This window comes from Prionailurus viverrinus, chromosome A3 (assembly GCF_022837055.1).
Source record: "Prionailurus viverrinus isolate Anna chromosome A3, UM_Priviv_1.0, whole genome shotgun sequence".
NCBI lineage: Eukaryota > Metazoa > Chordata > Mammalia > Carnivora > Felidae > Prionailurus > Prionailurus viverrinus.
The window spans coordinates 9946713-9959154 of record NC_062563.1 but is presented as its reverse complement, the minus strand read 5'-3'; the positions used below and the strand labels follow the sequence as shown (position 1 = coordinate 9959154).

Genomic DNA, 12442 nt, shown 5'->3' with positions numbered 1-12442 from the left:
TTTTGCCTTGCCTCTGGAGATGTGTTGAGTAAGAAGTTGCTGCGGCCAAGATCAAAGAGGTTTTTGCCTGCTTTCTCCTCGAGGATTTTGACGGCTTCCTGTCTTATGTTTAGGTCTTTCATCCATTTTGAGTTTATTTTTGTGTCTGGTGTAAGAAAGTGGTCCAGGTTCATTCTTCTGCATGTTGCTGTCCAGTTTTCCCAGCACCATTTGCTGAAAAGACTGTCTCTATTCCATTGGATATTCTTGCCTGCTTTGTCAAACATTAGTTGGCCATACGTGTGTGGGTCCATTTCTGGGTTCCATTGATCTGAGTGTCTGTTCTTGTGCCAGTAGCATACTGTCTTGATGATTATCACTTTGTAGTATAGCTTGAAGTCCAGGATTGCGATGCCTCCAGCTTTGGTTTTCTTTTTCAAGATTGCTTTGGTTATTCAGGGTCTTTTCTGGTTCCATACAAATTTTAGGATTATTTGTTCTAGCTCCGTGAAGAATGCTGGTGTTATTTTGATAGGGATTGCATTGAATATGTAGATTGCTTTGGGTAGTATTGACATTTTAACAATATTTGTTCTTCCTATCCAGGAGCATGGAATCTTTTTCCATTTTTTGTGTCTTCAATTTCTTTCATAAGCTTTCTATAGTTTTCACTGTATAGATTTTTCACCTCTTTGGTTAGATTTATTCCTAGGTATTTTATGGTTTTTGGTGCAACTGTAAATGGGATCGATTCCTTGATTTCTCTTTCTGTTGCTTCATTGTTGGTGTATAGGAATGCAACCGATTTCTGTGCATTGATTTTATATCCTGCCACTTTGCTGAATTTATGAATCAGTCCTCGTAGTTTTTTGGTGGAATCTTTAGGGTTTTCCATATAGAGTATCATGTCATCTGTGAAGAGTGAAAGTTTGACCTCTTCCTGGCCGATTTGGATGCCTTTTGTTTCTTTGTGTTTCCTGATTGCCAAGGCTAAGACTTCCAATACTATGTTGAATAACAGTGGCAAGAGTGGACATCCCTCTTTTCTTCCTGACCTTAGGGGGGAAGCTCTCAGTTTTTCCATTGAGGATGGTATTAGCATTGGGTCGTTCATATATGGCTTTTATGATCTTGAGGCATGATCCTTCTATCCCTAGTTTCTTGAGGGTTTTTTTTTTATCAAGAAAGGATGCTGTATTTTGTTAAGTGCTTTCTCTGCATCTGTTGAGAGGATCATATGGTTCTTGTCCTTTCTTTTACTGATGTGACGAATCACGTTAATTGTTTTGTGGATATTGAACCAGCCCTGCATCTCAGGTATAAATCCCACTTGGTTGTGGTGAATAATTTTTTTAATGTATTGTTGGATCCAGTTGGCTAATGTCTTGTGGAGGATTTTTGCATCCATGTTTATCAGGGAAATTGGTCTATAGTTCTCCTTTTTAGTAGGGTCTCTGTCTGGTTTTGGAATCAAGGTAATGCTGGCTTCATAGAATGAATTTGGAAGTTTTCCTTTCATTTCGGTTTTTTGGAACAACTTCAAGAGAATAGTTGTTAACTGTTCCTTAAATGTTTGATAGAATTCCCCTGGAAAGCCACCTGGGCCTGGACTCCTGTTTTTTGGGAGATTTTTGATTACTAATTTGGTTCTTTACTGGTTATGGGACTGTTCAAATTTTCTATTTCTTCCTGTTTCAGTTTTGGTAGTGTATATGTTTCTAGGAATTTGTCCATTTCTTCCAGATTCCCCATTTTATTGGCATATAATTGCTCAAAATATTCTCTTATTAATGTTTTTTATTTCTGCTGTGTTGGTTGTGATCTCTCCCCTTTCATTCTTGATTTTATGTATTTGGGTCCTTTCCTTTTTGATCAAACAGGCTAGTGGTTTATCCATTTTGTTAATTCTTTCAAAGAACCAGCTTCTGGTTTCATTGATCTGTTCTATTGTTTTTCTGGTTTCAATAGCATTAATTTCTGCTCTAATCTTTATTATTTCCTGTCTTCTGCTCTTTTTGGGTTTTATTTGCTGTTCTTTTTCCAGCTCTTTAAGGCGTAAGGTTAGGTTATGTATTTGAGATCTTTCTTCCTTCTTTAGGAAGGCCTGGATTGCTATATACTTCCCTCTTATGACTGCCTTTGCTGCGTCCCAGAGATTTTGGGTTGTGGAGTTATCATTTTCATTGGCTTCCATATACTTTTTGATTTCCTCTTTAACTTCTTGGTTAACCCATTCATTCTTTAGCAGGATGTTCTTCAGTCTCCAAGCATTTGTTACCTTTCCAAATTTTTTCTTGTGGTTGATTTTGAGTTTCCTAGTGTTGTGGCCTGAAAATATGCATGGTATGATCTCGATCTTTTTGTACTTGCTGAGGGCTGATTTGTATCCCAGTATGTGGTCTATTCTGGAGAACGTTCCATGTGTACTGGAGAAGAATGTATATTCTGCTGCTTGAGGATGAAATGTTCTGAATATATCTGTTAAGTCCATCTGGCCCAGTGTGTCATTCAAAGCCATTGTTTCCTCATTGATTTTTTTTGATTAGATGGTCTTTCCATTGCTGTGAGTGGGGTGTTGAACTCTCCTACTATTATGGTATTAGTATCAATGAGTTTCTTTATGTTTGTGATTAATTGATTTCTATATCTGGGTGTTGTCACATTTGGAGCATAAATGTTTACAATTGTTAGGTCTTCTTGGTGGATAGACCCCTTGATTATGATATAATGCCCTTCTGCATCTCTTGATACAGTCTTTATTTTAAAGTCTAGATTGTCTGATATAAGTATGGCTACTCTGGCTTTCTTTTGTTGACCGTTAGCATAATAGTTGGTTCTCCATCCCCTTACTTTCAATCTGAAGGTGTCTTTAGGTCTAAGGTGGGTCTCTTGTAAACAGCATATAGATGGATCTTGTTTTCTTATCCATTCTGTTACCGTATGTCTTTTGATTGGAGCATTGAGTCCACTGATGTTTAGATTGAGTATTGAAAGATATGAATTTATTGCCATTATGTTGCTTGTAGAGTTGGAGTTTCTGGTGGTGTTCTCTGGTCCTTTCTAATCTCTGTTGCTTTTGGTATTTATTTGTTTATTTATTTATTTATTTATTTATTTATTTATATTTTCATCTTTTCTCCTCTCAGAGTGTCCCCCTTAAAAGTTCTTGCCAGGCTGATTTAGTGGTCACAAACTCCTTTAATTTTTGTTTGTCTGGGAAACTTTTGATCTCTCCTTCTATTTTGAATGACAGCCTTGCTGGGTAGAGAATTCTTGGCTGCATATTTTTCTGATTCAGCACATTGAATATATCCTGCCACTCCTTTCTGGCCTGCCAAGTTTCTGTGGATAGGTCTGCTGCAAACCTGATCTGTTTTCCCTTGTGGGTTAAGGACTTTTTTCCCTTGCTGCTTTCATGATTCTCTCCTTGTCTGAGTATTTTGTGAATTTGACTATGATATGTCTTGTTGGTGGTCGGTTTTTGTTGAACCTAATGGGAGTCCTCTGTGCTTCCTGGATTTTGATGTCTGTGTCTTTCCCCAGGTTAGGAAAGTTTTCAGCTATGATTTGCTCACATAACCCTTTTACACCTATTTCTCTCTCTTCCTCTTCTGGGACCCCTGATTCTGATGTTTTTCCTTTTTAATGAGTCACTGATTTTTCTAATTCTTAAATCATGCTCTTTTGCCTTAATCTCCCTCTTTTTTTTTCCTGCTTCGTTATTCTCCATAAGTTTGTCCTCTGTATCATTGATTCTCTGTTCTGCCTCATTCATCCTTGCTGCTGCGGCATCCATTCGTGATTGCAGCTCAGTTATAGCAGTTTTTATTTCATTCTGAGTAGTTTTTACTTCTTTCATCTCCACAGAGAGGGATTCTAATCTATTTTCGACTCCAGCTGGTATTCTTATTATCGTGATTCTAAATTCTGGTTCAGACATCTTGCTTGTATCTGTGTTGGTTAAGTCCCTGGCTGTCATTTCTTCCTGCTCTTTCTTTTGGGGTGAATTCCTTCGTTTCATAATTTTGAAGGGAGAGAAGAAATTAATGAGGTAGAAAAAAATTAAAATTAAAAAGAAAACTAAAATGAAAAAAATACAAAAATTAAAAAATTAAAAGCACACACACACACACACACACACAATCAAATAAATGATGCTGGATCCTAGGTGCGTTTTGGTCTGGGTGTTGAAAGTGGCTTGATATATTAGAGAAAAAAGGAGAAAGAAGAAAAAAAAGGAAATTGTGTGAAAATTTGAAAAAATGAATACAATGAAGTAGACTAAAATGGAATGATGGAAGTAAACTAGAATTTGAAAAAATTTACACAAAAGTAAAAAATAGAGTAGCAAAAAATTAAAGAAAAACATTAAAAAAAGTTTTTTTAATGTTTATTTATTTTTGAGAAAGGGAGAGACAGAGCATGAATGGGGGAGGGTCAGAGAGAGAGGGAGACACAGAATCTGAAATAGGCTCCAGGCTCTGAGCTATCAGCAGAGAGCCCGACTCGGGGCTCGAACTCATGGACTGCGAGATCATGACCTGAGCCGAAGTTGGACGCTTAACTGACTGAGCCACCCAGGTGCCCCAGAAAAACATTTTTAATAAAAATTGAAAATAAAAATGAATTTTTTTCTCCCTCTGTATTTAAGAAAAAGAAAAGAAAAAGAGAAAAAAAGAAAAAGGAAAAAGAAAGAAAGAAAGAAAATTGAATAGGTAGACCTGCTAACAGACTGAAATACGACTGTAATTACTTGTTTTTCCCCTAAAAGTCAGAATACGAAGTGCTTTATAGTCCATAAACTAATCAGGCAGTGAGACTTCTGTTCTTGAAGAGCAAGGTTGGCCCAGTTGGGCGGGGCTTAGTGTAACTGCTCCGTTCTCCACTAGATGGCGCTGGTAGCCTACTGGGGTGGAGTGTTGTGGCGCTTGTAGGTGCGTATGGGCATGCATGGGGGCAGTGAAAATGGCGTCACCCGGCTACCCAGTCTCTAGTATCGGAACTCTCTTATCTCCGATCAGCAATCGCGTACCCATCCTTTGTCTTCAGCTTTCATCCACTCCCTGCTTTTTCACCCTCTGTGACCAAGCCCCAGGCACTTCTTTCCCGAGTTTTGTCTCAGATGCGGCTGTTTTCCCGACCCCTTCCTTCTGAGGGACTGCGGCTTTGACCCGTTCTGCCCCTCTGCCGAGGGTCTCACTGAGCAATGGCCGGGTGCCAGCTGCACCCCGGAAAGTTTGCAGGACCCTGCTGCTGCCGGTGCCCCGAGACTGCGGCCAGGTGCCAGCCTGCCCCAGAAAAAGTTCGCGAGATAGTGTAGCAGCAGCTTTTCAGGGATTATGGAAAATCACAACACACATCTGGCACCAGGCTTCTCCCTTAATGACCTGTTTCCAGCACCAGCAAATGTGGCTGTTCTCTGGGGTCTGCTGGGCCCAGGTGGCCTCAACAGTCTCTACCAAATGTCCTTCCAGCAGTGGAACTGCTTTTCCTGCGTGGCCTGAGAATCTCCCAGACCCCGCTCTGCTCCTGGGGATTCGCCCTTCCCACCTGAACACCGCCAGGTATCAAGCTGCGGAGTTTCAGACTCTGCGCTTCCCCTGTTTATAGTCTTAATGGAATTTAAACCCTCTCCTTTCTCCTTTCTCCTTTCTCCCTTTTTAGTTCAGTCCCTGCGGCTGTTTCCAATTTTCCACTTACTCTCCAGCTGCTTTTGGGGAGGGGTGCTTTTCCCGTATTCTTCCCACCTCTCTGTCCTCTCTTTGCCCACAAAAGCACCTCCCTGCCCTCTGCGGTTTCTCTCTCCCCAAGTTCACCTCTCCGTGACGGGTACCTGCTGAATTCTGTGGTTCAGGTTGTGCAGATTGTTGTTTTAATCCTCAGGTCAGTTTTCTAGGCGTGCAGGATAGTTTAATGTTGGTCTGGCTGTATTTCATGGACGCGAGACACATAAAAAAACTTCCATGCTGTTCTGCCATCTTGGCTCCCTCCTGGAAGCTTGTGTTATGGTGGCACAACTAGTTGAACACTTGAGTATCTGGGACTCTGGGTAGTTTCCCACTGCTCTTCTCCAAGGTGGAGAGCCATTTCCTAAGCCTTCTCTTCCCTGGAACTTTGGGTTCTTGTCCAGCTCATTTATCCACAGATTTAATATGTAGGGATGGGTATGAGGGAGAAGATTTCAAGTGCCCAGAAACAAATGGGATAATACTTTTAATGTCATTTTAAATTGAAGTGGGCTAAAAGTTACCTACGGGGCTTTTGTCTTCTTACTCTTTCTTTTATCTTGAGATGGTAATTTTCAAGGATGTTTTTGTTCTTTCAAGGACATTTATTGAGAATTTACCATGTGTAAGACATTATGCTATGCAGAGGCTTTATATATATAATAGAACATTAAACAAGTTAGGGGATAATGGTGTGTAAACATAAAACAATTTTATTTTATCTCCCACCATTGCTTAAAACTTTATTAAACCGGGAGGGTTTTTCCTCTGACCCTAGATTATTTTTTTTTTGGATCGCTCATTTTAATAGAAATTTCTGCAGTTACATTAAGTTGCTAAAAACAATCTTAGTTCAGAAATTGGAATGTTTTGCCCCATGTAATAAGCCAACCTCTGAACTTGACTTCAAATGAAACTTCTTCTCTTAGACACGCTTTCTAGGAAAGCCTACATCCCGTAAGTAGGGGCGTAGCCACCTTCTCTTTTCCCCATCACTCAGTATCTACAAGTTTGTTCCAAGGAGAATGTGGATGGAGGAGAGGTTTCTACTTTATTGAAGCTGTTCTGAAATGCCTCCATGGCCTTGGACCTAGCAGATGGGTAAGCCATGGGCTCTTTGGAGATTCCTTTTCCATTGTTGGGAAACATGCGTCAGAATATTTCTGTTTCTCTCCTGTTCTATCTTGCTCGGGGGCCAGGGATTTCCCTTGATGCCCTCTCCCTACTCAAGATACAAAGGTCCTTCACTCTTTGCTTAGAGGGTTTCCAGGTACCTCAGATCATTTGGTGGCACTTTCTGCACAGGGATATTTGGGCATTAGGTCTCTTGCCCCCTGCTCTGTGCTCCTGGAGACAAAATCCCATTGGTAGCGAATTCTCTCTTGTAGTTTTAGGATTTCCATTTTCTTTACTTCTTCCGAAGCCTGAGTCACTCTTCTGGTTCCAGCTCCTCCTTTCCTACAGTCCCAGTGTGACCCCTCTTCACTGGGAGCCCCCTACTCTCCCTGTGAACAGTTGTCCAAATTTTTCCGTGTCAGAGTTGGTCTTGTGGCTTCTCTTTGTTTTGGGTTTGGGAGGAAACTCCGGAGAGAATAGCAGGTGAGGGAGGTCAACTGAAATAACAGAGAAATGGTTCCGGGTCCACTCCTGCCACAGACCTTGATTAAAGGGTCATTGAAAGTTTTTCTAACAGGTGGTTTTTTTTTTGTTTGTTTTGTTTTTGTTTTTGTTTTTGTTTAGCTGGTACTGAAGGATAAGTGTGTCTCCGAGGGAAAGCAAAGAGGAAAGATGTTCTTGACAGGAGGACACCAAGGGGAAGGTGTCTGAAAGTTCATAAAATGTGTGTGAAAATGGCTGCAGCTTTGGAAAGCGTGGGTGGGCCAATCCTTAATGAGGAAGAGCTTGGGTGCCAGGCTAAGGATCTGGCCTTTCCCCAGCGCTCCATAAGGTCTCTTCGAAGGGTTTTAAACAGGGAAGTGATGTGTTCCAGAGAGAAAATGCCACCCAGGAAAAAACTAACAAAAGGCATGCGAGTTATCCATAAAGAAAGCTACAATGCATTAGTAAAGGGAATAAAGCAGGCACTTTAAAAATAGAGAGATCAGGGGCGCCAGGTGGCTCAGTCAGTTGAGCATCTGACTCTTGATTTCAGCTCAGGTTACGATGTCACGGTCATGGGAATGAGCCCCGAGTCTGACTCCGTGCTGAGTGTGGAGCCTGCTTAAGATTCTCTCCCCATCTCCCTCTGCCCCTCCCCCATCTCTCTCTCTTTTTTTTTTTTTAAAGTTTTATTTATTTTTGGGACAGAGAGAGACAGAGCATGAACGGAGGAGGGGCAGAGAGAGAGGGAGACACAGAATCGGAAACAGGCTCCAGGCTCCGAGCCATCAGCCCAGAGCCTGACGCGGGGCTCGAACTCCCGGACCGCGAGATCGTGACCTGGCTGAAGTCGGACGCTTAACCGACTGCGCCACCCAGGCGCCCCTCCCATCTCTCTCTTTTAAAGAGAGAAAAAAAAATAGAGAGATCTGCCATCATAAAGCCCTTGGCTGCCTATCCCAGTATCTGGTTATTCGTTGGTTTATCTTGTCAATTTTTTCTTAATCTTCTGATCTTCTTGATTTTCTGCTAGATGTGGAAATGTGAGGAACTTGAGTAAAATTTCATTTAAACGTTCCCTCCCCCTTTCCCTGTTGATTTTCAGTGAGTAGCTGGAAAAGTTAAAAACAAAACAAAACAAGACCAAAACCTGTAGAAATAAATGGGAAAAAAGAAAGTGGCCCCAAACTATATATATATATATATATTTGTATATTTACTTGTAATAAATGAATGAATAAATGAAGAAATAAATAGTACATATGGTGGTGTTAGTATATGCATGGAAAAGAACTTGGAGGAATAGACACCAAACTTAATGTTAGTGTTTTGGTGTATTTTCAAGTATTATATCTGCAGTGCTTAATATGTGTGTGTGTGTGTGTGTGTGTGTGTGTGTACACATTTGAGTTTACCAATGAGTATGGATTATTTTTGGAATGAGGAAGAGAAACTCCAAATATATTATGTACTATGAAGGTGTCATACTTCAAATAACATCTGGGGGCGCCTGGGTAGCTTAGTTGGTTAAGTGTTCCACTCTTGATCTCAGCTCAGGTCATGATCTCATGGTTTGTGAGTTTGAGCCCCGTGTCGGGCTCTGTGCTGACCTCATGGAGCCTGCTTGGGATTCTCCCTCCCTCTCTCTCTCTCTCTCTCTCTCTCAAAACAAACAAATGAACATTAAAAAAAGAATAACACCCAAAGTCCTTAGCGGGGCTGTCACGGCTCTCCAGGACTCAGCCCCTGACTATGCCTGACCTCATCTCTTTCTTTCTCATGTTCACTTCCCTGCAGTGCAGTGTCCTTGCTCCTTCCTGCCAGATGCATTTCCACCTTACGGTTCTTGCGCGTGCTGCTCTCTGTGCCTCCGTGTGTTTGCCTGGGTCTCTTCTCTCCTTCAGCTGGGTCCCTCTCAAGTGTCATGACTTTAGCAAGGCGTTTCCAGAAGTCCCCATCTCCTTAACCTGCTTTATACTTCTCCATAGCTCTTACCCACTACATCATATCATATCAATCTATCTATCATATTTTTCAATCACTATCATCTCTATCTATCTATCATCTCTATCTATGGATGTAAGCTCTGTGAAGACTTTGTCTAGAATAGTCTCTGATGCACAGTAAGGACTGGATAAATATCTGTTGGATAAATGAGTAAATATATAGAAAGATATAGAAATCATTTGCTTATAAACACACAGTGATTTGTTTTTGTGTGGCAAGGGTTAAGTTGCGTAGCCCCAACTTATTTAAGCTCAAAAATGTCCAGTCATTCTTCTTTTGAAACCTTTCTTCTTGCAGGACAGGGTTTCTCGGCCTCAGAATTCTTGAAATATTGGGATGGATAATTCTTTGTTTCGAAAGCTGTTCTGTGCATTGTAGGATGTTTAGTAGCATCCCTGGCCCCTGCCAGTTAGATGTCAGTAGCGTCCTCCCTCCCCAAGCCCCACCAGTCGTGACAACCCAAAATGTCTCCAGTCATTGCCAAAATGTCCTCTGGAGGTAAAAAAAAAAACAAACAAAAAAACCTTTCCCCTTTCCCTCACTGAGAACCACTGCTATGGGAGAAACCCAGACTCAAATACCTCTCCGTCTCCCTAAAAATACACACAGCATCCTATGTAGGTAGGCAGGGTAAATTTTGATCTATGGCCAGACTAGCAGGAGAGAATGAGCTGAAAATTCTCTCATGGATTCTTATACTTTAATGAGAGTTCCTCAGGTCCCAGCACCTCTCTGCATTTTGGTTTTCTTGTTTAGTATAAATGCAAACCAATTTAACCTGCATATAAACACATCCACTGCATATTAAAATCAACATATTATACACATCAGGCTGAATGCTTTCTTGAAGAAGTAAACAAAAAAATTCATGCATATTAATATCACAGATAAGCCAATTATTATATGGAGTAGTAAATCAAAAACAATATGATTAATCTAAAGCTGGGAGCTTCATAAAGCAAAATATATGCTATTAAGTGTAGACTGCTTTAGAAACAATATTATGAATCCTTGCATTTTACATGTAATTTGTTTAAAATTAATTTCTCGGTGTGCTACCTTATTTTTGTTTCACCTAGACCTACACTAATAAGTTTTATGAAACATTGATATTACTTAAAATCACAACACGGAGAAGAAACCATTTCTCTCTTCTTAATTGAGGCAAACCACGCTGGTTTTTGCACTGCTCCCAAGGCCCCCGAGGACCTCCAGGGGTCGCGGAGTCCTTGATTATACGTCGGTGAGGCTGGCCTGGCCTTTGACGACCTAATGACAATAATAATAACCTTTATAATAAAAACAGTACAACTTTTGAGCACTTATTCTTTGTGCTACGTCCTTAGGATTAGCACTATTTAATCCAGTCTTTAGAAATACCTCGAAGCCCAGTACTATTATTAGCCCCAGTTTATAGAAAGGGATACCGAGGGACTAAGGTGCCCGTGGTCACACAGCCCTGGGAGCTGGGTCCTGTTAGACTCCCCAAACTTGACTTAACCATTGTGCCACTAACTGTAGAGATGATTAGCAGCCTGTCATGCTATCTGAATTGCTATTGTTTGCATTAGACAGATTTTCGATGTTGATAACTTGTCAGTCTGTATATCCTCGTTATATGCCTATTCACAAGATCAAGTGGGCTACGGCAGAGAAAAATACGCTGTAGGTAAGTTAAAATACATACGTACAGGAAGCTCGGGGAAAATGGCGTGATTGTGGAAAGGGAGGTATCCGGAGACAAGGTGGTGGGAACAATCCAGACAAGAGAAGGTGGCCGCCCGGGCTAGGCTTGGGGTAGAGGGCGAGGAGAGAAGAAAATGGGTTTTGGAGACCCGAAAGAAGGAGGGTTGGCAGGGCTTGGTGCCTGGGAGGTTGGGGGTGAGGAAGAGGGAGAAGCGATGGAGACACTCAACTGTCTGAATTGTCCTTTGGGGAGGCGGGCGCCCTTCGTGAGCTAGCCAGAGAAGGCGTGGTGGGGGACGGTGACTTCGCGGTGTTTCCTGGTGGGGTGCAGGGCCAGCAGTGAGGTGAAGGGGTTCATCGGACGGTCGGGTACGTGTGTGGCTCTGCTCGGCCATGTTTGCTTCCTCCTCAAATTGCAGATGCCTCCATGCACACTCCATTCTTCTTTTCCAGAGTGCAGACTCTTTGAGGGCGGGGTCCAAGGTCCGTTCATCCACGTCTCTTCCAGAACGTGACACGTTGCTGACACTTCAAGAAATATCAAGAAGCATGAAGAAATAGGGTCCAGATTTGCCTTGATCTTGCCCTTGTTCTTCCCGGGCTGTGACCTGTATTTTCCCGCTGGCAACCCGCCATTTCTTCAGTTCCCGCCAGCTAAAGGCCGCTGTGTCCCAAACCACATCTCTGTGTATTTTATTCCTTTTTCTTCAAGGTCCGTTGCAATTCTTGCTTCCTCAGGGAAAATTCCTGAGCTTCCTCTGTGCACTCGATGTAACAGTTTTCTCTTTCCAACCTTTGAAGCCTCTCGCTTGAAGCCTTTTTGCATCCCATGAGGTTTCTTTTTATACTGACTTGTATTTTAAGAGCCTCTTCTGGTGCCTGGAACACACAAGGTGGGTAATACATGCTAGCTGTTCTTATTACATGCTTGTATCATATATTGGTGCCCAGGGACACATATTGAAATGCCCTCAGGGTCCTGCCAAGTGCTAGCAATGAACCCAGAGCAAGTCACTCAGCCCCTCTGAGCCTCAGTTTCCTCATCTGTGAAATTGGACCATAACAATACTTACTTCATAGGAGAGGTGGGCAGATTAAATGACCCAAAATGTGTGAAGGGCTTAGGACACCACAGTACACGCTGTTATTTTTATGGGGATCTACTACTTACGTGAATCAAGCTAGGTGAAATTGCGAAAATGTTTTCTCTCGAAGCACACGAATTGCTTGACCTGACTTTACCTTTCCCAGTTTTTTTTTTTTAATTTTTTTTTTCAACGTTTATTTATTTTGGGGACAGAGAGAGACAGAGCATGAACGGGGGAGGGGCAGAGAGAGAGGGAGACACAGAATCGGAAACAGGCTCCAGGCTCTGAGCCATCAACCCAGAGCCCGACGCGGGGCTCGAACTCACGGACCGCGAGATCGTGACCTGGCTGAAGTCG

At 42.0% G+C, this 12442-nt stretch overlaps 1 long non-coding RNA gene across 1 annotated transcript in view; it reads left to right on the top strand.

Moving 5' to 3' along the window:
- Positions 1 to 11754, top strand: part of LOC125162797 (uncharacterized) — a 51220-nt gene extending 39466 nt beyond the window's left edge. Inside the window, exons 3-4 of the long non-coding RNA XR_007151180.1 lie at positions 10883 to 10980; positions 11451 to 11754. This is a non-coding gene — a long non-coding RNA (uncharacterized LOC125162797). The remainder of the gene's footprint in view (positions 1 to 10882; positions 10981 to 11450) is intronic.
- Positions 11755 to 12442: the final 688 nt, after the last annotated feature.